Source organism: Mustelus asterias, chromosome 9, assembly GCF_964213995.1.
Source record: "Mustelus asterias chromosome 9, sMusAst1.hap1.1, whole genome shotgun sequence".
Taxonomy (NCBI): domain Eukaryota; kingdom Metazoa; phylum Chordata; class Chondrichthyes; order Carcharhiniformes; family Triakidae; genus Mustelus; species Mustelus asterias.
This window is the reverse complement of record NC_135809.1, coordinates 85,513,768-85,539,341: the sequence shown is the minus strand read 5'-3', so window position 1 is coordinate 85,539,341 and position 25,574 is coordinate 85,513,768. Positions and strand designations below refer to the sequence as shown.

Sequence of the window (25,574 nt, the reverse complement as noted above, 5' to 3'; positions counted from 1 at the left end):
TGAAATGCAGCCATTCTATTCCAAAGCACAAGGGTGGATGAGAAGGAAAATCCAAAACATATTGCCAGTATGACAAATATCTTGAGAAGGGGGAGGTGGACAGGCAACAGCACGGGAAGGGAGTCCCATGCAGAGGAACATAGATAGTTGATGGCACAGGTACCATCGGTGTGGTGAAGAGATGTACATATAATTGGAGTCAGTGGAATAGAGTTCAGGTGAGTTTTTATTCGTCCACGGGATGTGGGTGTCGCTGTCTATGCCAGCATTTGTTGTCCATCCCTAATTGCCCTTGAGAAGATGGTGGTGAGCTGCCACCTTGAACCGCTGCAGTCTGTATGGTGTAGGTACAGCCACAGTGCCGTTATGGAAGGCGTTCCAGGATTTTGACTCCAAGACAGTGAAAGAACAGCAATATAGTTCTAAGTCAGGATGATGAGTGGTTTGGAGGGGAAATTCAAGATGGTGAGTTCCCATGTGTTTGCTGCCTTGTCTTTATAGATAGTAGTGATTGTGAGTTTGAGGCACTTGCTTCTCAATAACTTGCTCACTGGTGCTCATTGTGGTTCTGCCAGGGCCACTCAGCTCCTGACCTCATTGCAGCCTTGATTCAAATATGGACAAAAGAGTTAAACTCCAGAGGCGAGAGTGACTGGCCTTGACATCAAGGAGGCATTTGACCAGATGAACATACAAAATAGGAGCAGAAGTAAGCCATTTGACCTCTTGAGCCTGCCCTGCCATTCAATAAAATTATGGCCGATCTATCCTTTAAGGGCGACACTTGATTTTAAAACAGTTCCCCCACTAGAGAAAACATCCACATTGTCAATACCATTCAGGATCTTACATGCTTCAATCAAGTTACCTCTCATTCTTCAAAACTCTTGTGGAAACAAGCCCAGTCTTTCCTATCTATCCTCATTAGGCAACCTGTTCATTTCAGGTATCAATCTAGTAAACCTCCTCTGAACTGCCTCCAGCGCATTTACATCCTTCCTTAAATAAGAAAATACGGTATGCATTGTTCCAGATGTGGTCTCACATCTGAAGCGTAACCTCCTTATTTTTATGTTCAATTCCTCTCATAATAAAGGATAGCATTCCATTTGCCTTCTTGCCTAGTAATATGGACAGAAGACTCGCTGGCAGAAAGTAGGCATAGGTGGATTTTTTTCAGGGTGGCAAGATGTTATGAGCGGTATGCCACAGGGATCAGCGTTGGGGGACCTGACTGTTTACAATTGATACAAATGACTTGGATCAAAGTGTGAAAAGGACATAAGGGAGCTACACAAAGATATCGGTAGGTTAAGTGAGTGGGCAAAGATCTGGTAAGTGGAATATAATGCGAGGAAAATGTGAAAATTGACAATTTTGGGAGGAAGAATAAAGAGAAGTATTATCTAAATGGTAAGATTTGCAGAGCTCTGAGATCCAGAGGGATCTGGTTACTTTAATGCATGAATCGCAAAAGGATAGTATCCAGTTCCAGCAAATAATTAGGAATTTATGGCAAGAGGAATTGAATACAAAGTAGGGATGTTATGTTTCAGTTGTACAAAGCACCGGTGAGACCACATCTGAAGTACTGTGTTCAGGATTATTCACTTTATTCAAGGAAGGATGTAAGTGTGTTGGAAGCTGTTCAGAGAAGATTTACCAGACTAATACCTGGAATGGGCAGGTTGTCTTATGAGGAAAGGTTAAACAGGCTAGACTCGTTTTCACTGGAGTTTAAAAGAGAAAAAGATGACTTGATTGGAAGATATAAGATCTTGAATGTTCGGGTCAGGCTGGATGTGGAGACAATGTTTCCTCTTATGGGAGAATCTGGAACCAGTGGATCACTGTTTAAGAGTAAGGGGTTGCCCATTTAAAACAGAGAAGAGACAAAAAAAATTCTCTGAAAGGATCATGAATTTTTGGAACTCTTCCTGAAAAGGTAGTGGAAGCAGAGTCTTTGAATATTTTTAAGTTTTTATTTATAAAAGTTTATTTATTTATTAGTCACAAGTAGGCTTACATTAACATTGCAATGAAGTTACTGTGAAAATCCCCTCGTCACCACACTCTGGCGCCTGTTCGGGTACACTGAGGGAAAATTTAGCATCACCAATACACCTAACCAGCACGTCTTTCAGACTGTGGGAGGAAACCCTCACAGACACGGAGAGAACGTGCAGAATCCGCATGGAGAGTGACCCAAGCCAGGAATTGAGCCCAAGTCCCTGGCGCTATGAGGCAGCAGTGCTAACCTCTGTGCCACCTGGGCCAGCAGCGGTCGATAGATTCTTGGTAAACAAAGGGGTGAAAGGTTATTTGGGTTCGGTGTGATGCAGATTTGAGGTTACTATCAGATCAGCCACAGTCTTATGGAATGATAGAGCAGGCTCAAGGGGCTGAATGGCCTACTCCTGCTCCTTGTTCATATGTAATCTAGCCCAGATGTGACAAATGGGGATATTACAGATGGGCCGGCCTGGGGTGGATATGCGTGATATGAAAGTAAAAGTAGGTAGACCTAGTGACAGAGATGGTATGTGATCAGTTCCTGCTTGGGATCGCATTGGATAGTGAGATTTATAATAATCTGATTCAGTCTTAAAGAATGGTCAATGAGGTGGAGGGAATTGTTGGCAACGGTGGGCTTGTGGCAGGTGGCCAGGATGTGCTGCGATTTTACAGTCCTGCCAGTGGTGGCACTGGAAATTTCTGCTAAAGTCAAGAGGCTGTTCTCCAAATTTCCTGATTCCATCCACTGGTGGGAGCGGAAAATTCCGATCGAGGGCTTCGGTCTTCCTAATGCTTAACTAAATAAAATTGTGGCTCTTCAGTTTGGAGAATGATTTGATTTGATTTGATTTATTATTGTTACTATGTATTAACATACAGTGAAAAGTATTGTTTCTTGTGCGCTACACAGACAAAACATACCATTCATAGAGAAGGAAATGAGAGAGTGCAGAATGTAGTGTTACAGTCATAGCTAGAGTGTAGAGAAAGATCAACTTCATGTGAAGTAGGTCCATTCAAAAGTCTGACAGCAGCAGGGAAGAAGCTGTTCTTGAGTCGGTTGGTTCGTGACCTCAGACTTTTGTATCTTTTTCCCGAAGGAAGAAAGTGGAAGGGAGAATGTCCGGGGTGCGTGGGGTCCTTAATTATGCTGGCTGCTTTGCCAAAGCAGCGGGAAGTGTAGACAGAGTCAATGGATGGGAGGCTGGTTTGCGTGATGGATTGGGCTACATTCACAACCTTTGTAGTTTCTTGTGGTCTTGGGCAGAGCAGGAGTCATACCAAGCTGTGATACAGCCAGAAAGAATGCTTTCTATGGTGCATTTGTAAAAGTTGGTGAGAGTGTGAGCTGACATGCCAAATTTCCTTAGTTTTCTGAGAAAGTAGAGGCGTTGGTGGGCTTTCTTAACTATAGTGTTGGCATGGGGGGGGGGGGACCAGGACAGGTTGTTGGTGATCTGGACACCTAAAAACTTGAAGCTCTCGACTCTTTCTACTACTTCCCGTTGATGGAGACAGGGGAATATTCTCCTTTACGCTTCCTGAAGTTGATGACAATCTCCTTCGTTTTGTTGACATTGAGGGAGAGATTAGTGTTGCCGCACCAGTTTACCAGATTCTCTATCTCATTCCTGTACTCTTCTCGTCATTGTTTGAGATCCGACCCACTACAGCAATGTCGTCAGTAAACTTGAAAATCGAATTGGAGGGGAATTTGGCCACACAGTCATAGGTGTATAAGGAGTATAATAGGAGAACACAGCCTTGTGGGGCACCAGTGTTGAGGATGATTGTGGAGGAGGTGTTGTTGCCTATCCTTACTGATTGTGGTCTGTGAGTTAGGAAGTTCAGGATCCAGTTGCAGAGGGAGGTGCCGAGGCCCAGGCCACAGACGTTGGAGATGGGTTTCGTGGGAATAATAGTGAAGGCTGAGCTGTAGTTAATAGATAGGAGTCTGACAAAGGTGTCCTTGTTATATAGGTTTTCCAGGGTTGAATGCAGGGCCAGGGAAATGGCATCTGCTGTGGACCTGTTGTGGCAGTAGGCAAACTGTAGTGGATCCAGGTAGTCCGGGAGGCTGGAAATGATTTGTGCCATGACTAACCTTTCGAAGTACTTCATGATGACAGATGTCAGAGCCACCAGCCGATAGTCATTTTGGCACGCTGCTTGGTTTTTGTTAGGTACTGGGATGATGGTTGTCTGGACAAGCAGTGTAAAAGCAGAGGTTGAACTAAACATGGAGAATCAGTATGTCAATACTGACCCCAGGGAGCGAATTTTCCCGTTCCGCCTGCCATAGGAATCATAGCGGGCGAGGGGTGGACCATGGAAAGGTCCGTTGACCTCGGGCAGGACTTCCCGGTTTTATCACGAGCATGGTCAGAAAATCCCACCCCATATCTTCTGATGACATAGTCAAGAGGTAGAAAGTAGATGAGGTGGAGGAATGTCCAACAAGGGGTGGCACAGTGCTTAGCACTGCTGCCTCTCAGCGCCAGGGACTCGGGCTCAATTCTGGTCTCTGATGACTGTGTGGAGTTTGCACGTTCTCCCTGTGTCTGTGTGGGTTCTTCTGGATGCTCCAGTTTCCTCCTACAGTACAAAGGTGTGTAGGTTAGGTTGATTGGCCACGCGAAATTGCCCCTTAGTGTGAGGGGATTAGCAGAGTAAATGCGTGGGGTTAAGGGGATAGGCCTGGGTGGGATTATTGTCAGCACTGGCTTAATGGGTGGAATGGCCTCCTTCTGCACTGTAGGGATTCTATGACTCTATTCTAAGGTAATGTAGCAGGAAGAGAAGCCATTGTTGGAGATTGGTAATGTGGAACAAAATAAAAGTGAGCTGAACAATGGAGGAGATCTGTTAGAGGAAGGTGATATGGTTGACTTTGATTGAGATGGTTCCTGTTTGAGAAAGCGCAGAATTGTTATAGCATAGAGGGAGTCCATTCGGCCACCATGTCTGTGCCACCTGTCTAAGTGAGCAATGCACCTAATAATTCTCCTTGTAATCCTATACATTCTTCCTCTTTCGATAATAATCCAATTCCTCCTTGAATGCCTTTATTGAATCTGCCTCCACCACCCTTTCAGGCAACGCATTTCGGATCCTAGCCACTGTGTGAAAGGGTTCTCCTCATGCCTCCATTGCTTTTTTGCCAATTGTCTTATATCCTCTCGTTCTCGATTCTTCAACCTGTGGGAAGAGTCAGACTGGATACAAAATGTTAATTTGGTTTTCCTCTCTCAACAGATGTTGCCAGGTCTGTGATTTTTTTTGAGCACTTCCCAATTTTATTTCATATACTCGTGCTCCTGCACATCCCTTCAAAATTGAGCCCTTTATTCTATATTCTCCATGTTCTTCCTCCCAAAATGAATTGCTTCACACTTCTCTGCATCAAATTTTATCTGCCTCTGGTCTGTCCATTCCACCAACTTTTTCTATGTTCTTTTGAAGTTCTGCACTATCCTTCTCGCAGTTCACAAAACCTCCAAGTTTCACAATTTAAAATTGGTCAGAAAAAACACACGAAACGGAAATGTCGTCTGTCAGGAATAGATCTTTGTGTCCCGAGTGAAATGTGAAGGTCCTGCACAGTACATTCAAAAACAAACTGCTTTATAATCACAGGCTATAAATCTTTTAACATGAGTGTATTTTATAGACACTATACTCATTAATGATTTACAGTAACAAGTTCAAAAGGGAAAGGTCTCACGGAGAACTTTAAAGCACAGTAGCTTCAATATGAACTTTCTTTCAAGGACCATTTTTCACTAACTTTTCCTCATAGTTCTCACGCCTTGATCTGCTCAGGTTATGCACAGACTATAGCAGTGAAAGTTGCTGAGTGACCACCTCTAGCTCTAGCTCTGACTCAGCCACAAGGAGGCAAACAAGAGATGAAGCGACACCACACTGTCTGATTTTCCTTTTAGCCCTTCCCTAGGCACATCTCCACATAATGCATTTGCCATTCACCCCTGCAGATGTCACCAAATCCACATTGCTGGATGTTTTTTTAATTCGCACCTCTAGCCATCTCAACTAAAAATGATTTTTTTTTTAAAGAATCGATGTGCATAATTGATGTAACCATACCAACCTGATTTGGCCTGAGGCTGTGACTTCATTCCTTTTGGGTTAAAACGTTTAACCAAATAATCCCCCGATTCTTTGATCTCATATCAAACTATCTAATGTCGAATTCACCTCTACTGTTTGCCCATCCTTTATAGGTAGCCCCTTCTCCCATTTCTTGATTCTATGAGGCCTGAAGTAAGTTGAGAGGAGGTAAGTGCCAGAACCATAGTCTGCATTGATTGTGGAAGCAGAAATCCCTGCAGGGAAAGACAACCCAAAGCTGATACAAATAGGACAAGTTTCTTTCAGTGCATAAGCCTTGAGATGAAGCTCATCTTAGTTACTTTAAAATTTTAAGTTTATTTATTAGTGTCACAAGTAGGCTTACATTAACACTGCAATGAAGTCATTGTGAAAATCCCCGAGTCACCGCACTCCGGCGCCTGTTTGGGTACACTGAAGAAGAATTTAGCATAGCCAATGCACCTAACCAACGTGTCTTCCACAGACTGTGGAAGGAAACCAGAGCACACAGACGCAGAGAGAACGTGCAGGCTCCACGCAGACAGTGACCCAAGCTGAGTATCGAACCTGGGTCCCTGGCGCTGTGATGCAGCAGTGCTAAACACTGTGCCACCATGCAACACCACCCCACCCCTCCCCCCCTCCCTCCATTGTTTCATCATATATCTGGGTGATTGCAGTGAGAGACAACTCTGTAAATGCAAGCATTGCTTACACGCAAAAAAAGTTCTGTTTCTTATATCTATTATTAACCTGCAATATGACCTGCCAACATGGCATTTTTCTATGTAATGAGTTTACAATGGGTAGTCTGTTCAATTTACAAGCAGTAAACATGTAGGTTGTTACGCCTGAGACGCTATTCATCCATTTATTACACATGTAAGGTCAAGTCTCAGATCATAGGAGGTACAGGACTGCTTGTAAAAATTATGTTTTGCGGCATGCTTGATCAATGAGTGTTGGAAAATTGCCTGATTCATAACATTTCTTAAAATCAATCATTAGAAATCAGTTAATAAAATTACTGTCTTTTTTTAATGTCAGGCAGGGTCTGAGCATTTTATAACCAAACTGTGTTACAAATGTTTATATATAGCTCCTTTGATAGCATCTTTGACTATATTCTGTAAAATAAATGTTATATGAAAACAAAACTTCATCTGTTACACCTTGTAAATGCTGAAGGATATATGAAGGTAAAGATAGTATATTGGTGTTTGGCGCGACCATCTTGAAATGGGCAATATGTAACACTTGCAAATGTGGGCACCATGTCTGTGAAAATGTGTGTGCAGCACCAACTCTTGCTATTGGTGACACCATATGTATCACCACTGATGGTTGTGTTGGTACCTTGAGCACGGTGGAATATGGACTGAAATAAGGTAATTGTGGGAGAATTGGGTCTGAAACTGGGAACTGAAGATGTAGAGACTGTAGTCAGGAAAAAAAAGAGGTTAACAATGAGATTCAGCTGGAATGGATGAGACAAGGGTTGCTGTCTGAGTAGAAAGATGATGAAAAGATTTTTAAACCGAGAGACTGAAGACAATATTTGTCGGCATGTCCAAGACAATTCTCACCAATTTTTACAGATGCACTACATAAAGCATCCTTTCTGGTTGTATCACAGCTTGGTATGTCTCCTGCTCTGACCAAGATGGCAAGAAACTACAAAGGGTCGTGAACGAAGCCTAGTCCATCACGCAAACCAGCCTCCCATCCACTGACTCCGTCTACACTTCCCTTGGAAAAGCAGCCATCATAATCAAGGGCCCCACGCACCCCGGACATACTCTCTTCCACCTTCTTCCATCAGGAAAAGGAGACAGAAGTCTGAAATCACGTACCAACCGACTCAAGAACAGCTTTTTCTCTGCTGCCATCAGACTTTTGAATGGTCCTTACATATATTAAGCTGACCTTTCTCTTCACCCCTATCTGTAACTGTAACACTATATTCTGCACCCTCTCCTTTCCTTCTCCCCTATGTACTCAATGAACATTATGCTTTGTCGGTATAGCACGCAAGAAACAAAACTTTTCACTGCATCCCAATACATGTGACAATAATAAATCGAATCAATGGGGCGGCATGGTGGCACAGTGGCGAGCACTGCTGCCTCATAACGCCAAGGACCCGTGTTCAATTCCCGGCTTTGGTCACTGTCTGTGTGGAGTTTGCACGTTCTCCCCGTATCTGTGTGGGTTTTCTCTGGGTGCTCAGGTTTTCTCCCACAGTCCAAAGATGTGCGGGTTAGGTGGATTGGCCATGCTAAATTGCCCCTTGGTGTGGGGGGGACTAGCTAGGGTAAATGTATGGGTTATGGGGATAGGGCCTGGGTGAGATTGTGGTTGATGCAGGGTCAATGGGCCAAATGTCCTCCTTCTGCACTGTATGATTCTATGACTCTATGAATGGGAGTAGCAAGCTGCAACATGCCAGAGTAGAAGCAAAGGGAATTGGACTAAATCAGCGGTGGGCAGTTTGTGACCCAGGGCCACATACGGCCCATCCAGATTCTGAATGTAGCCCATGAAACATTTTGTTGACCATTGTCCACGTGCAATGTTGCCACATTCTACTGATTTCTGTCTGCATAGTTTGTTTTCCTACTTCACTCACCTGGTGAAGGGGCAACGCTCTGAAAGCTCGTGCTATCAAATAAACCTGTTGGACTTTAACCTGGTGCTGTGAGACTTCTTACTGTTTTCCTACTGGTATGAGTGAAGAGATGTGCACGTAAAGCAAGGGAAGTGAAGTCTGTATTTCGACCTCAAAATTCACCTAAAAACAGAGATAGAGTCATGGACAACCTTTCTAAATTAGTTCTGATGAAGGGTCATCCAGACTCGAAATGTTGGCTCTATTGTCTCTCCACAGATGCTGTCAAACCTGCTGAGATTTTCCAGCATTTTCTGTTTTTCTTTCCAAACTAAAGGCTGCATTGTTCATTTCAACTCATAATTGTCCAAATTCAGGCCAACGCTGCACTCCGCGGCCTACACTCAGTGTTTGTATCTACTGTTAGAGGCCACATAACAGAAGGAGACTATTCAACCCATTATGTCTACTGGCTCTTAAAGAGCTGGTTAAGTTAATTTTTTTGTTTCAAGTATATACTTAATTCATATATAATCTGAAAAAAAATACAGAAAACATTTTCAATCATTGCAAACAGTGAAAAACGGTCATTTTTATATTTTCCCTAACAATGAAATTTACACTGTTCAGTTCAAAAATGTTTCCTATATTACAGTATAATCCAAAGTTCTTTGTCAAACTATATACATTCGTCACATTGCACTTTGTAGTGCTGTTACAGAGTTACACACAGATATGCAGACCAAGGTTTTTTTTTTACAGTTAGTAGCCCCTCGGTCTACATTGGCTGAAAGGCCTTACATGGTGGTCTTTCCCCATTCTGCCTCTTGGCTGCCCCAAGCTTGAGAACATCCCTCAGCATGTAGTCCTTGGAATGTGCCAGTCTGCAATACTCGGTGGAGGACAATTCTTTGCACTGGAAGATCAGCAGGTTTTGGGCAGACCAAAGAGCGTCTTTGACAGAGTTGATGACCCTCCAGCAGCAGTTGATACTTCTCTCAGTGTGCATCCCTGGAAACAGCCCGTAGAGCACAGAGTCCTGCTTCACAGAGCTGCTCAGGATGAACCTCGACAAATACCACTGCATCTCACTCCAGACCTTATTTGCAAAGGTACATTCTACAAGAAGGTATGCGACCGTCTCTACCCTCCCGCAGCTGCTTCGAGGGCAGCGTGCGGTGGCGCTGAGACTTCTGATATGCATAAAGGGCCTGATGGGGAGTGCCTTTCTCATTGCCAGCCAATCTAGGTCTTGTGCTTGTTTGAAAGTTCTGATGATGAGGCGTTCTGCTAGATGATAGTGACAGTCTGCCCAGGGAACCATCTGACAGAATTCACCAACTCCTTTCCCTTCAGGGCCTCGAGGACATTACGCGTTGACCACTGCTCGATCGCCTTGTGTTTCTGAATAAGTTTCTCCACAAGGGACAGGTGATGCAGTACAGTCCAACTACTTGGAGCGTTCCGTGGCAGTGTGGCTAGACCCATCCTCCGCAACACTGTGAACAGGTAGAACCTCAAAAATTAGTGGCACTTGGTGTTTGCGTACCGGGGACCTACACACAGCTTGATGCAGCCACACACAAAGGGGTCATCAGGATGAGGACGGCTTTGGGAACATTTTTCCCTCCCTTCTCCAGATTTATGCATGGTGTCCCTCTGGACACGATCCATGTTGGATCTCCAGATGAATTTGAAGATAGCTCGGGTGATTGCTGCTGGGCAGGGCCGGGGAATGGACCAGACGTGCGCTACCTACACTAAAACAGAGAGTACCTCACACTGGATGACCAGGTTTTTGCTGGGGATAGAGAGGGAGTGTTGCTTCCACATGCCCAGTTTCTGCTTTACCTTGGCTGTGCGCTCCTCCCAGTGTTTGACGCACGCCTCAGCCACTCCGAAACACATCCCCAGCACCTTGAGGTAATCTGACCTGACGGTGAAGGGGCCAGACAGGCAGGTCAAAGAAATTCAAAGGGTCAAACCTTTGTCCTCATCTTCCTCCCCTCTGTGACCTTCATGGTCCCCTGGGATTTAAACAAGTGCTCCAGTGACTGTTGGAGGGTGAAAGGAATCGTGCCCAAGAAATAAATATCCCCAAATTAGTGAAGCAATTTGAATATTAACCCAATGCAAATTCCCAGACTGCTGTTAAAGGACACCAGGGGAAGTAGCACAGTTACGAGGTGTATGTCTTTGAGGGACCGAGTTGTGTGGACCTTGAGAGGTTAAAAAAAATGTTTCTGCTCGGTGGGGGAATATTTGTCTTTAGCTGCCAGGTTTGTACGGCCCATTTCCGGAAATTGGCAGCAATAATCTGCTTTGCAAATTGAGAGGCTTGAGTTTCCCTTCTGGGAGAGGTGGATTCGGTGTAGTCAGCAGACAGGAGTCTGCACTAACTCCCCCACTCTGTAACCAAGAACAGCTGCACTACGAGTGCTCAGCCAGGTAAGGCTCCAGATAAAACCACTCATTTCTTTCACACTTAGCCGCGCTGCTGCTAACACCGCTGGCAGCCACTGGTTTAAAACTGCAGCGTGCTGCTTTGATCCTGTGTCTGTGTGATCTCCCTTCAGTCTGTTCCCAGCTGCTTTTTTAGTTGGGGCTGTGCAAGCTCCGGTTTGTGTCAAAATGCCTCGACCCCTTCTGGTGGTCATTTCAGCGAGTGCCACCTGATTGTCAGCTATCTGCCGCTAACGTTACAAAGTCACAAGTTGCAGAGATCTCCTGGTTTGAAGTTCAGTTAAAATCGAAATATTAACCTTCCTTTTTGTTTGAAAACTCTACAACGTAGTAAAATGACAGTCTGCAAAAGTACGGGTCGAAATGGTTCTAACTTTGTGAAATTTTGTACTTTACCTTTTCTTTGCTGTTTTTGGTTCCCCCCCTGTGGCTTTGGGAATGGAGTGAGGAGGGTCAGACGTGCTGTAGGAATGACAGAAGCAGCTCCTAAAATGTGCTTGGGGTATGCTTTCGGACACAATCTGAGGTTTATTGACAACTGCCCACTTTTTCTTCAGTTGGGTCGTAATAAGGGGGGAGGGGGGGTAAAACTCACTCGTCAGTGACAGAATCACAGAATTGTTACCACACAGGAGACCCGTTGTGCCTGCATCGACTCTCCAAGTGTGCAATTCACCTAGTGCCATTATCCTGCCTTCTCCCCATAACCCTGTAGAGGGGAGGCTGTGGCATAGTGGCATTTTCATGGGACTAGTAATTCAGAAACCCGGGGCAAGTCTGGGGGACCAAGGTTCAAGTCCCAACATAGCAAATGGTGAAATTTGAATTCATCTGGAATTAAAAGTTGAATCGTGACCATGAAACCATTGTTGATTGTTTTTAAAACCCATCTGGTTCACTGATGTCCTTTAGGGAAGGAAATCATAGATTCATAGAACTCCTAACAATGCAGAAGGAGGCCATTCGTCCCATCGAGCCTGCACCGACAACAATCCCCCCCAGGCCCTATCCCCATAACCCCTCGTATTTACCCTGCTAATCCCTCTAACCTACGCATCTCAGGACACTAAGGGGCAATTTAGCATGGCCAATCAACCTTACCTGCACATCTCTGGAGTGTGGGAGGAAACCGGAGCACCTGGAGGAAACCCACGCTGGGGAAATGTGCAAACTCCACACAGACAGTCACCCCCACGGCTAGAAGTGAACCCGCACACTATGTGAAAACCTTTTCCCCTCATGTCACTTTTTGCTTTGTTTGCCAATTATTTTAAATCTGTGCTCTCTCGTTTTGATCCTTTTAGTTTCTCCCTATCTACTTTGTCCAGACATCCTCTTGATTTTGAATACCTCTATCTAATCTCCTCTCAGCCTTCTTTGCTCCAAAGAAAACAGCCTGAACTTGCCAAATCTACATGAATGAAGTTCCTCATCCCTGGAAACATTCTTGTGAATGTTTACTGCACTCTCTCCAAAGCCTTTGCAGCCCCCAAAACTGATGTCATACTCCAGCTGAGGCTGAACTAATGTCTTATACAAGTTTACTATAACTCCTTTGCTCCTGTACCCTATGCCCCTATTAATAAAGCCTATGATACTATATGCATTATTAACCATTCTGTCAACTTGTCATAGAATCATAGAATCCCTACAGTGCAGAAGGAGGCCATTCGGCCCATCGAGTCTGCACCGACCACAATCCCACCCAAGCCCTACCCCCACACATTTTACCCACTAATCCCTCTAACTTACGCATCTCCGGACTCTAAGGGGCAATTTTTAACCGAGCCAATCAACCTAACCCGCACATCTTTGGACTGTGGGAGGAAACCAGAGCACCCGGAGGAAACCCATGCAGACATGAGGAGAATGTGCAAACTCCACACAGACAGTGACCCAAGCCGGGAATCGAACCCGGGACCCTGGAGCTGTGAAGCAGCAGTGCTAACCACTGCGCTACCATGCCACCTTCAGTAGCTTATGCACATCCAGATTTCTCTGTCCTTTCAGAATTCTTTTCTATATATTCTCTCTCTCTGCTCTTGCTATCAAAATGAATCACGTCACATTTTTCTGCATTGAATTTAATCTGCCACCTGTCTGCTCAATCCGCCAAACTGTCTGTGTCCTCGTTATTCATAATGCTTCCAAGTTTTGTATCAACTGCAAATTTTGAAATTGTGCCCTGTACACCAGGGTTTAGGTCATTAAAGCAAGGGTCCCAACACAAGGGGTGGCACGGTGGCACAGTGGCTAGCACTGCTGCCTCACAGCGCCAGGGACCCAGGTTAGATTTTGCAGCTTGGGTCACTGTCTGTTTGGAGTTTGCACGTTCTCCCCGTGTCTGCGTGGGTTTCCTCCCACAGTCCAAAGATGTGCAGGTTAGGATGATTGACCATTCTAAATTGACCCTAGAATCAGGGGATTAGAAGGGTAGATATGTAGGGTTATGGGAATAGGGCCTGGGTGGGATTGTGGTCGGTGCAGACTCAATGGGCTGAATGGCCTCCTTCTGCACTGTAGGGATTCTATGATTCTATGGATTCTATGAACTGACCCTTGGGGAACTCCATTACAAACCTTCCTCCAGCCTGAAAAGTATCCAGGCCGGGATTTTCCATTCCCAGCCTGAGCCCAGTGACAGGAGCAGGAAGTCGGAGGTACTCCGTTTGTAGAGTGGGGTGGGTGAGCATGTCGAATTGTGCGTTGCACACCTGATTACGCAGGAGGATTGCATTGCATGACAGACAGGAAGTCACATACCCTGCCCTCATGTCCAGGTACCGTGTTTAAAAAGCATCCGGACAGCAAATAATTCATCCAGCCATGAGACCAGGACACCAAGATAGCTTTCTGAAAACAGCACGCGCCAGCCCCAAGGTTCAGTGATTCCTCCAGACTCAGCTCCAGGCCATGGAGGACAGGAGGGACATCCTCTTTCCCAGCGATGGGAGTAAGAAGCCGACCTAACTAACCACAGAGGCCTGGGAGGAGGTTGCCAGGGTGGTCAGTGCCACAGGGGAACAGTGGTACAGTAAATGCATGAATGACTTAATCCTTGCTGGTAGAGTGAGCGAACCCACTATACACTCGCCTCAACATTTCTCTGAACTTGTCATGGGATGTGGGCATTGGTGGCAAGACCCGTATCTGGGCTGCCCATCCCTTCAGAAAGTGCTGGGGTGTCGCCTTGTTGCCCGACTTAAATCCATGTGGTCTGCTGATAGTGAGGTAACTGCAGGTTCTGCCTCAGCCACATGGACATTATGGGAGGGAATGGTCTGAGTAGTGGGCAACATGGCAGATGCTGCTGATTCCATGTCTCTGCTGCCCTTGTCCTTCTAGCTACTCGAGCTTGCAGGTTTGGAAGTGGTTGCTAACATAACCTTTGGGACAAGTTGCAGTACAATGTTCATATAGCACATGGAGCTCCCATGGTGGTGGAGTGACTGAGTGTTGAGGGTGCTGGATTCCGTGTCAGCCAAGCCTGGATGGTGTCCCGCTCCCTGTGTTCTGTTAAAACTACACTTAACAAGACAAATGGACAAATATTCCCTCAAAAATCCTCACTCGTGCCTTGCAGATGCCCCTGAAATCAGCCCCAAGCCCCAGGAGACCTCAGAAGAGGATGGCCTTGTCACACTCTCCACAGTGCACCCTCTAATAGTCCAGAGGCACTCTCCTTAGTGGCTCATAGATTTAGTTTAGATCGGGCTTACATTCTGGTTGTCACTTCAGACGTGTCCTCAGCAGGAGGAAGGTGGTGTCAGCCAAGGTCTCTTTGACTTGGAGGACTGCAGGAGAATCGGCCTCTGCTAAGTTTGAGTCTGCCTTTGGGAGCGTCGTGAAGAAAATGCTGGAGTATCATCGATGTGCAGGGGAATTTCAGGGCAGACTTTAAGAGTGGCACACAAGGTGGGGGAAATGTGTCTGTGTGGTCTCTGATGCTGGGGCACTGAAATGTGCATGCATTGAAGTTTCTCTGAAGAACCATGTCCAGCAGAACGCCCAGTTTCTGCTGGAGATGTGCTCAGACCTGCACTCTTCACTGTAATGCATCTTAACCCCCCTCCAGGTGTCCCTTCTCCTCAAGGAGTTGGGGAGGGTAGCTCAGGCACCCAAAGGGAGGAGGAGCATTCGGCAGTCACTCCTTGGGCTTCCACACAGGACTCTCCAAGGGTATTCATAGGTTCCAAGTCCCCTCTGCCTGTGACTCCATCAGCTCCAGCCTCTAATACTGCCAAGGGCGCACCTGTCCCAGAGAGGGAGACCAAGGAAAGCTGGGACCTCCAGGCCCCGGCTCTCCAGAGGACAACCACCAAAGGCATCAGAGATAAAGGGGTATAGTAGTCAGCAGGCTGTCTCCACATGTGCAGCATGTGCTGGGACGCACCCAGATATAGTACAGGGTAAGAAAATTTCACACTGGGGGCATGGATGTACAATCATTCATTGATAGAATCCTATAGTGCAGATGGAGGCCATTCGGCCCATTGAGTCTGCACTGAACACAATACAACCCAGACCCTATCCCCATAACCTCTTACATTTACCCTAGCTAGTTCCCCTGACACTAAGAATCAATTTAGCATGGCCAATCCACCTAACCCGCACACCTTTGGACTGTTGGAGGAAACCGGAGCATCTGGAGGAAACCCATGCAGACACGGGAAGAACGTGCAAATGCCACACAGACAGTGACCCAAGCCGGGAATCGAACCCAGGTCCCTAGAGCTGTGATTTGCTTCTTTGTAAATGCATTGATCATTGCATTTCATGGAGGTCTCCTGGATGTTTATTGCTGCTGCTGATGTCATTGCCTATGTGCACACTCCCCCCACCAACCCACCCCCACTTCTAGGTATCTATGTCTCCCTGAATCATGCCTCCGCATGGAGGCATTGCTCTTTGCCAAGACTCTTGTGAGCAATGTGTTAGAAGCCTTCAGGTCCCACTGTGCCCCTTCTCTCCACTGCCATATGGAATGTATATAGAGATCTTTGCCTTGTCCAGATCGATTATAAAGTTTTTCCTTCAGTTGTTCAGTGAGCTGACCTTCAGCTCTGCCCACCTGATGACCCTCCTCCTACTGAGCATTTTTTCAGTGGGACATTGAGGCTGTGGACATGGGTGTGCCTTCACATGGAGATAGTGTGTGTCACATTCCGAACTGTCTCCCAACACCACCTATCCTCCTCCTGTAACTCAGCCCCTTCAACCTTCACCCTCCCATTGAGCCTTGCCCTATCACCCTGGAGCCCTTCCCTATCACCCTTCAAATGCCTTCTCTCTCTGATGACCCCCCGACCTGTCACAATCCCCATGTTCATCCTGATCTTGCCCACTCCCAAGATCCATGTTAAACCTCGTATCCCCTCTGATCCAGGTGAGACCTACACATGCCACAGACGTTCCGTCATCTTGCCACATCCCATTACCTCCCTCTTCCCATCACCATGCCTTCCCACCACCAATGTCTATAGTTTGCCCCCCCCATATTTTCCGCATTGACAACATAAATCCCTCCCTGTGAACATTCCCCTACCCCCACATTAAGGTGCTCCCCTACCAACCCCTCCCCCCCCCTCCCCCATCCTGCCCTGTCCTTGGATGTCACATCCCTGTCCTGTGCTTGGAAGCCCCCCTCCCCCGCATCCTGTCCTTGGATGCCACCCCAACCTCTCACCTCTCATTTGATGTCCCCATTCTGTCCTTGGACTTTGGGATTTCTTTTTACCTTAGCTGCCTGTCTCTTTTTGTACTTCCTTTTTCCTTCTCTTCTTTGCATCTCCTCTGAACCTTTTACATTCAACTTGAATCTCATTTGTAAGTTCTAGCTGACAGTTGTATAAGCACACTTTTGCTTCTTTATCTTAATTTCCATCTCTTTGTCATCCAGGGAGCTCTGGATTTGTTTGTCCTAACCTGCCCCTTCCAAGGGAATATTCCTTGACTCTGCTTGTAGCTCATTGTTCAGCTATTGTTTTTCCTGCCAACCTTGTATTCCAATTTATTTGGCCCAGGTCCTTCCCTGCCCCATTGATGTCGGCTTTTCTGGCGTCATGTGACCTGATTGGCCAATCGGGCTGAAACCTGTGGGCTTTCCCAGTCAGTCTGACACTGGAGTTGGAAGCACACTTCTTGCACCCTGTATATAGTTTATTTGTACAATAAATAGTTTGTTTAGTTACTAAACTTGGTGGTTGTCAATCCTTCGAGATATCACATCCCAGTTAATTATTCTTACTTTGGATTGTTCCTTATCCCTTTCCAACCTAAACCTTAAGATACACTGATCACTGTCCCTCAGGTGTTCCCCAGCTGACACTTGATCCACTTGGCCCACCTCATTCCCTGTGTTTCTTTTCTTGTTGGACTGGAAGCATAATGCTGCAAACTCTTGCCCCTATGGGCTCTTTGTGCTACTACTATCCCATCTACATTCAGGTAATTAAAGCCTCTCACCCTGCAATGAACCCAGTCCCAGCTTTATTTAGGAGCAAACTGTTCATCCTGTACAAGTCCAGAGCTGGTCCCAATATCCCAAGAATCTAAAGCCCTCAGCCCTGCATCATCTCTCCAGCCGCACATTCATCTGCTGTATCCTCCTATTTCTATACTCTCTTGCCCGTGACACTGGGAGTAATCCAGAGGTCCTGCTTCCTAATTTCTTACCTGGCTCCCTAAATTCTGAATGCAGGACCACATTCGTGCCAATGTTCACCTCTCATCTTGGGGTAATTCAGCTGTACAGTGACATCCTTGATCCTGGCACCAAGGAGGCAACACAACATCCTGGATTCATGTCTGCAGCTGCAAAAACACCTGTCTATTCCCCAACTATCGAATCGCCACCGATCACTATTGCTCTTCCAATCTTCCTTGTACTCCTTCTGTATAGCTGAGACCAAAATGGGGAACGGGATCTCCTTTCACTGGGGCAGTACGTCCATGAAAAAAAATGTTTTATAAACTTTTAACTTGGCTGGAAATGAAACTCATCTTTTGAAACCAGCCGGTTCCATCTGATCTCCATCGTTCTTGAGCTCACAATCTTCGGACTTGGAGGCCATGGCTCACACTAGACTGTCGGACTTGCCAAAGATATTTTTACACGGAGTTAAAAAGTTTTATAAGTTTCGTGCAATTAGGGCCAAAGCCAGACTCTATAATATAAGAAACAGGAGCAGGAGTAGGTCATTTTGTCCCTTGAGACACCAAGTAAAATCTGCTGCCAAGATAATATGGGCCATCGCTTCCATGAATACTTCTTTGTATTTACTGGAACAACAGACAAAAAGATACATCATCTTTCACTGCATGGAGTTGTCTGAGAATTAGAGCTGTCTGTTTCCGTGCCGTATTGCTCTATGACTCGATCTACTTTCTCTCATGGGGGTTGTGATACTTCTGCCTGTCTATTTCGGATGTGTATAATTAAAGCAAAATACAATGGATGCTGGAAATCTGAAATAAAAATAGAAAAGGCTGGATAGACCCAGCAGGTCTGGCAGCATTTGTGGAAAGGGGAACGTGTCGAGTCTAATATAACTCTTCTACAGAACTTTTCAGCTGAGTTTATCCAGCATTTTCGCTTTGTATTTGTATCAGTCCTTCCAAAATTGTTACCAATCCACTTCTCCCTTCTGAAATGGTTAATTTTAAGTTGAGAACCTTGTAGCGATTTTTCAGTTATTCAAGTCGGGGCAACAGTCGTTCACCTGGATTTCACCCTTGGTAATGGAGCTGCTGTTTATTGTTCAGGGTCTGAAGTGTCGGTGTTTGAGTCTGAATCACTTTTTAAAGAATGTGAATAAGGTGATTGAAATAAGTTTGGGAATTTCTGTGATAACTGGTGTCACTTTTCCAGTCCATTTAAAAAAAAAAAGGAATGCATCCCAGAATTCCATAGCTGCGGTGTTTAATAACTTGAAACAGAATTTATCAAGAAGCAGTTAAAATTCCTATTCCTAAGCTTTAGGAATGGGGGAGGGGTGATGGTGATGTGATACGAGTTTTAGCTGATCCAAATCTAAAGCTATTGTATTGGTAACTCATGTTGAACCGCTGTCCAATGGACTCCCCCAAGAGCTCAACATGAAGTCTTGACTTGTGATGTTGTGTGATCTGCAAGTAATGTCCAGAATTGTTGATTAACTTCCCATATTTATTTTGACTTTGAGGTGCTCGGAGGCCATGTGTTCAGGTGCTATCTCAGGAATTTGTTTTTACTGACAGAGATTTTAAATGGCAATCTCTGATCATCACTATTGAAAGGTTTCTCAGGACTTGCTTCATCCTGAAATTTAAAAGCTTTAGCTCACCCCTGCTAAGTCCTTTGACCCTGTAATCTGTGGGTATTCAAACTGAATGCCTGCATGACCTTGTGGGGGTCTGCTGCACAGTGGATTTTTTGCTTCTGCTTCCAATCCTGATATGGAGCTTCTCTCAGGCCATCTCCCTCTGAGTCTTTCTTTAAGGTATTTTCAGTTGGGTCAGAATGCTGCTCCTTTAATTTTCTAGCTTTTGAATTTCTGCTCTAGCTGAGGTCCTGGGTTTTCCATGAGTTGTATGTTGTTGGATACCATTTGGTCAGTCTTAATAAAGTCTTCATAATTTGTTAACTAGGTAAATACAATGTACATATATACAGTACAGGGTTAAAGCGAAGAGCTGCCTCAATGATTGCTAGTACACAGTCCTTGTCCAACACTAGACTGACCCCTAGGTGTGTCATGTGTTCTCTTATATCACTGTATGGCAGTAATGCGGAGTCTCATGTTAACCCTTTCTATGCCAGACCCTTATACTACAAAGAAAAATTGATTTTAGAACAGGCAGAATTTCCACCTGTTCCAGTGCTGGAAAATTGATAGCCAATTGTATAATCTGCATTCCCAACAAGAAAGCTTTGCTGGAAGGGAGGGTTGGTTGAAGATCGGGCTATGATAAAGGAACATGAAAACTAGAAGGCCCTTTGAGCCTGTTCCGACATTCATTATGATCATGGCTGATCATAGTCAATATCCTGATCCCGCCTTCCCCCCCCATATCCCATGATATCTTTAGCCCCAAGAGCTATATCTAATTCTTCTTGAAATCACACAACGTTTTGGCCTCAATTACTTCCTGTGGTAGTGAATTCTACACATTCACCATTCCCTGGGTGAAGAAATTTCTCCTCACCTCAGTCCTAAAAGGTTTACCCCATGTCCTTAAACTATAACTCCTAGTTCTAGACTCCCCCACCATCAGGAACATTCTTTCTGAATCTACCCTGTCTAATCCTGTTAGAATTTTATGAGATCCCCTCTCACTCGTCTAAACTCCAAAGAATATAATCCTAACTGACTTTGCTTCTCCTCATATGACAGACCTGCCATCCCAGGAATCAGCCTGGTAAATCTTTGCTGCATGCCCTCTGTAGCAAGAATGTCCTTCCTCAAATAAGGGCACCAAAATTGCATACAATACTCCAGGTGTGGCTTCACCAACACCCTATACAATTGCAGTAAAACATCCCTACTCCTATCCTCATCCTCTCGCTATTAAGGCCAATATACTATTTGCCTTCTTTACTGCTTGCTGTATCTGTGAACTTTTAGTGACTGATGCACGAGGACACCAAAGTCTCACTGAGTATCCACCTTTCTCAATTTACACCAATTCAAATAATAATCTGCCTTTCTATTCTTGCTACCGAAGTAGATAACATCACATTTATCCACATGAAACTGCATCTGCTGTGCATATACCCACTCACTCAGCCTGTTCAAATCGCACTGAGTCATCTCTGCATCCTCCTCACAGCTCACCCTCCCACCCATCTTTGTAACATCTGCAAATTTGGAGATAATACATTTAGTTCCCTCTTCCAAATCATTGATATATATAGTGAATAGTTGGGGTCCTAGCACAGATCCCTGAAGTACCCCACTGGTCACTGCCTGCCAACTCTTTGCTTCCTATCTGCTAACCAACTTTCTATCCATCTCAAGACACTACCTGCAATCCCATGTGCTTTAACTTTACATAATAGTCTGCTTGTTGAAGCGTTCTGAAAATCTAAATATACCACATCCACTGGTTCTCTTTGGTCAACTCTACTAGTTGCATCCTCAAAGAATTCCAAAAGATTCGCTAAACATGATTTCTCTTTCATAAACCCATGCTGACTTTGCCTGATTATTTCACTACTTTCCAAATGCCAAGTTATGAAATCCTTGATAATGCACTCTAGCAACTTCCCCAGTACCGACATTAGGCTCACTGGTCTATGGTTCCCTGTTTTCTCTCTTCCTCCTTTTTTGAATAGGGGTAGCACCCAATGTACAATTAATGTTCTCTGGAAATACCCTTCCCTGCTGCATTCACATGTTCCTGGAATTAGATTCATGGTGTGTCGATTCCACTCCATCTGACGAAGGAGCAGTGCTCCGAAAGCTTATGGTATTTGCTACCAAATAAACCTGTTGGACTTTAACCTGGTGTTGTGAGACTTCTTACCGTATTAGATTCATGGATCAGGGGAGATGAAATGACGAGTCCTCTGTTCCCCTGCTATGACTGCTGAGCATCTGGATACATGAACTGGATGCATATTTCTCCTTCCTACTCTAGTAGGCAGCACGGTGACACAGTGGTTAGCGCTGCTGCTTCACAGCGCCAGGGACCTAGGTTGGATTCCCGGCTTGGGTCATTGTCTGTGTGGAATCTGCACATTCTCCCTGTGTCTGAATGGTTTCCTCCGGGTGCTCCCACAGTCCGAAAGACGTGCTGGTTAGGTGCATTGGCCATGCTAAATTCTCCCTCAGTGTACCCGCAAAGGCGCCGGAGTGTGGCGACTAGGGGATTTTCACAGTAACTTCATTGCAGTGTTAATGTAAGCCTACTTGTGACACTAATAAATAAACTTTAAAGTACACTGGATCTCTGTAACTCTTAACAATAGTGAGTATACTGGATATCTAACCGGACATCTAACTTTAACAGGAGTACACTCGATATCTGACTTTTTATCAAGCTGGAGGGAAAAAGTCAATGAAAGCACCTTACTAGAAAATCAAAATACTATGAATGGTGGAAATTTGAAATAAAAACACAAAATGTCAGAAATACTCAGCCAGCCGGCAGCATGTGGAGAGAGAAACGGAATTAATGTTTCTTCAGAACTTGTGTTGACTTGGTCATCTACCTGCAAGGTGAACTCTTTCCACAGATACTGCCTGACCTGCTGAGTATTTCTAGCATTTTGTTTTTATGAAAGTGCCCCCTGGCTTCCTCCAACCACGGAGACTCCATCTCCACGGTAGCACAGTGGTTAGCACTGCTGCTTCACAGCTCCAGGGTCCCGGGTTTGATTCCCGGCTCGGGTCACTGTCTGTGTGGAGTTTGCACATTCTCCTCGTGTCTGCGTGGGTTTCCTCCAGGTGCTCCGGTTTCCTCCCACAGTCCAAAGATGTGCAGGTTAGGTTGATTGGCCAGGTCAAAATTGCCCCTTAGAGTCCTGGGATGCGTAGGTTAGAGGGATTAGCGGGTAAATATGTGGGGTGGGATTGTGGTCGGTGCAGACTCGATGGGCCGAATGGCCTCCTTCTGCACTGTAGGGTTTCTATGATATGACTTCTATGATATGACTTCCACAGAAACTTTCAATAGAATATAAAACTACGGGCAATGAACTGGGATGAGTCGCTGCAGAACAATGGGAAGTAAGTTATGCACTTGCAGCCAGCCTGTTTGAAGGATATCCCTTCCTCACAAATCCTGTAACATCCTCCTGTGGAGTGATGCCGTGAGTCCTGTATCATAATATCCTTGGCTAACTTCAGCCACAGCTGACTGCTGGCACTGTATTTTATAAAGACCTTGCTAACCTGTTGAGGATTGATTTTCACTGTAACCATCAGCTTTTAATAAAACTATTTGGTTCTTCTGTAGAGCCGGCTAGAGTGATTTCATTGTAAAGTAAATAGGTGTTGGCATTTACGCATAACAGGTGCAGCAGAGGAATGTAGTCACCTGATCATTACACGTATTTGTTATTAAAAGTTGCAGCTGACATTTCCTCCTTGGCTTGTAACTGCAACCAGCTGTCAAAGCAACCAGCTTTTCACTGGGCTTAAGCTGGTGAAGGATCACGAGGAGACTGATTGTCTTGTTGCTAGGTAGTGAAGATGGATTGGAGTGGATTAGAATCACGAGCAAATGTTAGGTATGGTGGGAAACAAATTCCATCTTATGTCTCTCTTTGTGCTGTAAGAAAGTGCATGCGGAACAATGGATTTTATAAAGGCGCTGTTTAAGAGGTTATTGAAATGCATTCTTTGATTCACAGACATTTACAACACAGAAGGAGGCCATCCGGCCCATCGTGTCCACACCAGTCAACAAAGATCTGATGACAATAATCCCATTTTGCAGTGCTTGGCCCATAGCCCTGAAGGTGCCGAATGGCCTACTCTTCTATTTTCTAGGTTTCTAAGTTATGGAAGTGCAAGTGAATATCTAAAAACTTCTTAAATGTTATGAGATGCTTCAGCCTCCCCTTTAGGCAGTGAGTTCCAAGCTCTGATCATTCTCTGGGTGAAAAAAATTCCCCTCACTCACTCTCTTAGCCGGTTACTTCTTACCTTAAATCTATGACCCCTGGTTATTGATTCCTTTACCAATGAAAAAAAGTGCCTTCCTATCCACGCCATCTATGCCCTTCAATCTTATACACAGCTATCTGGTCGCGCCTCAACCTTCGCTGCTCTAAGGCAAACAGCCCCAGCCTATCCAATCTTTTCTCATGGTTCAGATCTTCCAGCCAGGCCGAATCAGGTAAACCTCCTCTATATCCTCTCCAGTGCAGTCACATCCTTCCTGTTTTGTGGTGACCAGAACTGGACGCAGTACCCCAGCTCTGGACTAACCAGCATTTTATACAGTTCTAGTATGACCTCCCTGATCTTACTCTATGCCTCGGCTAATAAAGGCAAGTAACCCATGTGCCATCTTTAACCACCTTATCTACCTGTCCTGCCACCTTCAGGGACCTATAGTTATGCATTTCCTCTGATCTCCAGTACTTTCAGTGTCTGACCATTCATCATGTAATCTTTTGCGGTGTTAGCCTTCCCCAAGTGCATTACCTCACAATTTTCCAGATTGAGTTCTACTTGCCACTGCTCTGCCCACCTAACCAGTCCATTGATATCCTCCAGCAGTCTATGGCTATCCTCCTTACTATTTATCACCCTACCAATTTTTGTGTCATCCATGAATCTCGTGATCATACCCCATACATTAAGTCCAAATTATTACTATATACCACAAATAACAAGGGCCCCAGCACTGAGCTCTGTGGAACACCACTGGAAAAAGATTTCCACAGTAAGAAGTTTAACAACACCAGGTTAAAGTCCAACAGGTTTATTTGGTAGCAAAAGCCACACAAGCTTTCGAGGCTCTAAGCCCCTTCTTCAGGTGAGTGGGAATTCTGTTCACAAACAGAACTTATAAAGACACAGACTCAATTTACATGAATAATGGTTGGAATGCGAATACTTACAACTAATCCAGTCTTTAAGAAACAAAACAATGGGAGTGGAGAGAGCATCAAGACAGGCTAAAAAGATGTGTATTGTCTCCAGACAAGACAGCCAGTGAAACTCTGCAGGTCCACGCAACTGTGGGAGTTACAAATAGTGTGACATAAACCCAATATCCCAGTTGAGGCCGTCCTTGTGTGTGCGGAACTTGGCTATCAGTTTCTGCTCAGCGACTCTGCGCTGTCGTGTGTCGCGAAGGCCGCCTTGGAGAACGCTTACCCGAATATCAGAGGCCGAATGCCCGTGACCGCTGAAGTGCTCCCCAACAGGAAGAGAACAGTCTTGCCTGGTGATTGTCGAGCGGTGTTCATTCATCCGTTGTCGCAGCGTCTGCATAGTTTCCCCAATGTACCATGCCTCGGGACATCCTTTCTTGCAGCGTATCAGGTAGACAACGTTGGCCGAGTTGCAAGAGTATGTACCGTGTACCTGGTGGATGGTGTTCTCACGTGAGATGATGGCATCTGTGTCGATGATCCGGCACGTCTTGCAGAGGTTGCTGTGGCAGGGTTGTGTGGTGTCTTGGTCACTGTTCTCCTGAAGGCTGGGTAGTTTGCTGCGGACAATGGTCTGTTTGAGGTTGTGCGGTTGTTTGAAGGCAAGAAGTGGGGGTGTGGGGATGGCCTTGGCGAGATGTTCGTTTTCATCAATGACATGTTGAAGGCTCCGGAGGAGATGCCGTAGCTTCTCCGCTCCGGGGAAGTACTGGACAACGAAGGGTACTCTGTCCACCGTGTCCCGTGTTTGTCTTCTGAGGAGGTCGGTGGGGTTTTTCGCTG

The 25,574-nt window shown here is 45.4% G+C and overlaps 1 protein-coding gene across 2 annotated transcripts in view; it reads left to right on the top strand.

Moving 5' to 3' along the window:
• The first annotated feature begins 10,735 nt into the window (after positions 1-10,735).
• The window catches only part of LOC144498787 (EF-hand calcium-binding domain-containing protein 4B-like), a 157,325-nt gene continuing 142,486 nt past the window's right edge, over positions 10,736-25,574 (top strand). The window contains exon 1 of one of the 2 annotated variants that reach the window (XM_078220458.1): positions 10,736-11,185. The gene's annotated coding sequence lies outside the window, so the exon portion shown is untranslated. Of the gene's footprint in view, positions 11,186-23,373; positions 23,415-25,574 lie in introns of those variants that run through there. The other variant, XM_078220459.1, reaches the window with a different exon arrangement.